Below are 4,716 nucleotides of genomic sequence, written 5' to 3' on the forward strand. Positions count from 1 at the left end.
TAGTAGAAGTAGTACCGTTAGCAATATAATTGAATTAACATAAGAACATAATGTTAACAGTAAATGATTTTTACTTCGCTACCGGGTAACTGATGGGAGGTGCACTTTATGGGAATCTAGTGTTTTGTGTTATGGGGTTTTAACTGGTGATAACGTGTGAATGTTTCATGAATGATACGTTCTATTCAAAATTGTCACGTGTGAAACTATATTAGGATACCTAATTTTGTTTGGTTGGATTTAACACTTTTATTGATCTCACTTTCAACAATTTGTCGTTACTGAAAATGTATAAGGTAAAAAATATGCATAGAAAATAAAATAGTCACATGTATTACATTTTTTTATCTTTTATTTTTAGATCTCCTTCTATTCTCCTGTCTTGATCCTATTCACAAGGCTATCAATAAAATGGGATCAATAAGTGGAATCCAGAGAGAATTATTAACTACCCTTGCCAAAAACCAATAGCAGAGTGCTGCTTACTTCACATTAACTTTTTCTTTATCACTTAAACGAAAAACTGCCAACCCTACACTGCTCTGTGAAAATTCAAACTTAACAAAATATATAAAAAACATATATTTATAGCTCACCTGATCCTATTCGTAACGGTTGGCATCGAACTGAACATAAATTACGTTCAAATTGTTGCGCATACGCATCCGATAACTCGGATAGGATGTCGCTACTGATTTCAAACAAACTTTATTTTACACTCCACTTAAACAAAATTCAACCTTATGTGTATAGAAATAAGGACGTCGGTAACTTTGTGTTAAGTTTGTTTGATTACAACCCAGTTAGAGGAAACTCAACCTTATGTATATAGCAATAAGGGTGTTGGTAGCTCCATGTTATCTTGGTTTGATATGATAACAATATCGGTAGGTAATATGTAAGGAAATATACCGATTATATGAACTCAATATAATCAATTTTAAATGTTATTTATGATAAACGCTAGATTATTTTCTTTTTGATTCCGTTCGTGTAATCCTAACCTTAGAAAGTGTTTGTGATATAAAATTATATATTAAAATATCGTAATGTGTGTATGTGGAGTCAAATTGTTATTTTATGTACATGTACTTGATTATAGTTTCAAATTAGCGGGAACAGAGTCAATCTGTTAGATAATCTTTTCTCACGTTTTCAATGGATGTTAAGTAGACGATACTCATGAAAATAGATTTGTGAGGTGGAAAGTATTACAGACAGACAGAGTTATTTTGCACTTATTTTTCACCAGCGACTAGCTTCAACTCCCGCACTAGGATAATAAATATCTCCTATCGTCGTATTCAAGGTACAATCCATATATATATTGCATTACCAAATTTTATCTATAATTTAAAAAATTTAAAATTTTCGGTTCAGCCGTTTCAGAGTGTAAGCGTAATAAACACACAATTATCATACATAGTAAGAATTTCTTATTATATTAAGATTACTAAGGTTAATATATAAATATCTGCACAAAACTTCTTCCTATATAAACTCAGCAAAAAACAGATATCGCTCAGATAACAATACTTCTTACAATTAGCGTCAACACGGAAGTACTTAGCATGCACTAACATGCACTAACATGCAGTTACATGCAGTTTTGTGCATACAGCGATTATTTAATAGGCTAACAAGAAGCCTTAGAAGGAACATGGCTTATAGTCGATAGCCATCGGAACACTATCGAATGTTAATGTTTTGTGTGTTATGAGAAGATATTATATCATGTTGCGCGTGTTAGAAGAAGGTTATTGTAAAAGGGAAAATCTGTGTGTAGGATAGTACATATATTAGGGCTTCCAAGCTAAATAAGGTTAATTTTCTGATTTTTTAGGACAAAATTGTGAATGAAAATTTTGAGAGAAAATAAAGGATGTAAAGTGATATGCGTTGATGTCTTTTGTATGAAGCATAATTGTTAGAGTTTTCTTTCGTGTTTCCTGTTTTATTTATTCAATTGATATAAATGCAGTAAAATAGTTGGAAGTTCACCAGTGAATGCAAAGTGGAAATATGAAAATGCTGTTTTTAACTAAGTGCTTACTGTAATTGCTGCTGCTGTTGTGACCAAGGGTCAAATAGATTTCCCACGCGTGCGTGTAGAATATGAGTAGCAATCATTTATATTAATTAACATTAAATCCTTATTCTAATGTTACAAAGGCACACTAACGTATTTAAACAATCATTCGAAGACCCAACGAACAATTAACTATAAAACAAACCAATAATTTATAACTATTCAATTCTAATATCACAATTAAACATCACTACTCATTACGTAGATTCAAATAAAACAATATTTAACTATTAAAAGTTTGCATTATTCAGTTTCATATACTACACAAAATTAAGTATTTGAAACTCAGCGCGTTGATGTCTTTTCTTCGCGAGTTTCAGCGTAGCACATATTCTCGTGTCAAGGCTATACAATCTATTTAATGACGGTTGTAGACCATTTAAATAAGTATATTATGTACTATAACTTTACATTATGTACTATTGTATGCGCTTACGAGATCATCTGAGTGAATGTAAGGTTATATTTTAGTATTGAAGTAAAAATGTGTGTCACAGTAAATACATATTTAAAGTAGAATTGTGTATTTTGTATTTGTAATATCAATTAGGGCATTAGGCTATTAATATTCTATTGATATCTATTTTGAGAATGATAACAATTAAAAAGGTAAAATATTAAAAAATAAAAGTTCATTACAAATGTCGACTTTACTCAAGTCACTAGTAGCACAGTCTAAAAATCATACAGTCGTCCGACGAAGACGTCTAGACAGGGCAATCGTGCGGGGTGTGAGGGGCGAGACGCGGGTAGGCCGCTCCCAAACTACGAACAAAATGATGTTAGTAGTTTGGGATCTATCATTGAGGGCTAACGCGTGTTTCTTTTTTATAATATTTTTTTAGTTAATTTAAAATGGTGCATGCGACGTGTGCTGTGAGTGATTGCAAGTCTTCATCTCAAATAAATAAAGATCTGCGGTTTCATCGGACGTAATTTTTATAATAAGAAATGGATGTCAGTTTTAAGTTTAATTGAAGTGCTTGTTACGTAAAAGTCAGCCTTTTTGAAATCCAAGATGGCGGACGTCATTTTCTTACAATTTGATATGGGTGTCAATTTTGAATTAAATTGGGGTGCTGGTTACGAAAAAGCCATTCATTTTGAAATCCAAGATGGCGGACGTCATTTTCTTACAATTTGATATGGGTGTCAATTTTGAATTAAATTGGGGTGCTGGTTACGAAAAAGCCATTCTTTTTGAAATCCAAGATGGCGGACGTCATTTTCTTGTAATTTGATATGGGTGTCAATTTTGCGTTAAATTGGGGTGCTGGTTATGAAAAAGCCATTCTTTTTGAAATCCAAGATGGCGGACGTCATTTTCTTGTAATTTGATATGGGTGTCAATTTTGAGTTAAATTGGGGTGCTGGTTATGAAAAAGCCATTCTTTTTGAAATCCAAGATGGCGGACGTCATTTTCTTGTAATTTGATATGGGTGTCAATTTTGAGTTAAATTGGGGTGCTGGTTACGAAAAAGCCATCCTTTTTGAAATCCAAGAGAAAAAAGTCCGCGGACAAAAATCCCTCGTATACTTAGGCTATAAGAGATTTAAAAACAACTGTCACGGGCAGAATTCAAGCCGTGTCCTTTGGCGAACCGTGAAGTCACGTCAACAATTGACTTATTTATTTATTTAAAAACTTCACGATCACAGTAGGTACAGTTAGTGTCACAGTAACTAGTTACCAAGACTGCATCAGTTCATTTTTAAATCTCTTTGTATACGCCTAATTTGCATTTTTTATTGACATACTCAACTCCTTAATAATACATGCAGTAAAGAGCGGATTAAGAATTATTTAAATATCATGTAATATTGTTTTATTTATAATACTGCTATCGATGTTGGTCTGCAATAAATAAATAATTTCACAAATATTGTTTACTCGTGACAACCCTGTCCTATGCGTTACTGTCTAGACGATGTCGGCATTTTACACGAGATCAAAGGCGTCGACCTACTGTATGTTCTTTATACTGTGCTAGTAGTAAGTACAATTTTTTAAAATTAGTATTAGTATTAGTATTTACCTACTGTCCCATTGCTGGTTATATCATATTTTTATTATTTAAAAACTTTTGCATAAAATTACAATTCCAATTTTTAACACAAACAAACCAAACTTTAATTACTCGACTCTCACATAACTTAAAGTTTACATTTAAAGAAAATTTCTCATAACGATATATCATTTAATATAATATATAATACACAATCAGTGCCGCATCATTTAATATATAATCATCTTTATCATTAAGACAACGGCGCGAGACACGCGACTAAAAACCGTCTAAAACCGTCTATATACATACAAATTACCGTAAAACCGTAATTCTGAACCGTAAACCGATGGGAGGTCCCCTAATTGTTGATCGTATGCAAATATGACTATTAACGCAACTATATTTTATCTAAAAACTATGCTTAATTTATCTTCGGTTTGTATAATGTGACCTGGATTTTTTGTCATTTTAGGGTTACGTAGTTCAAGTACTGAAAAGTCGAATAGGGATAAAGTAAAGAATTTCGAATGCAGAGAATCAAGTATCTCAATATAAATTACAGTAAATATTTTTTGTTAATGAACTTGTCTTTCAAAATATAATTTACAATTAAGTGA

Source organism: Helicoverpa armigera, chromosome 11, assembly GCF_030705265.1.
Source record: "Helicoverpa armigera isolate CAAS_96S chromosome 11, ASM3070526v1, whole genome shotgun sequence".
In the NCBI taxonomy this organism is placed as follows: domain Eukaryota; kingdom Metazoa; phylum Arthropoda; class Insecta; order Lepidoptera; family Noctuidae; genus Helicoverpa; species Helicoverpa armigera.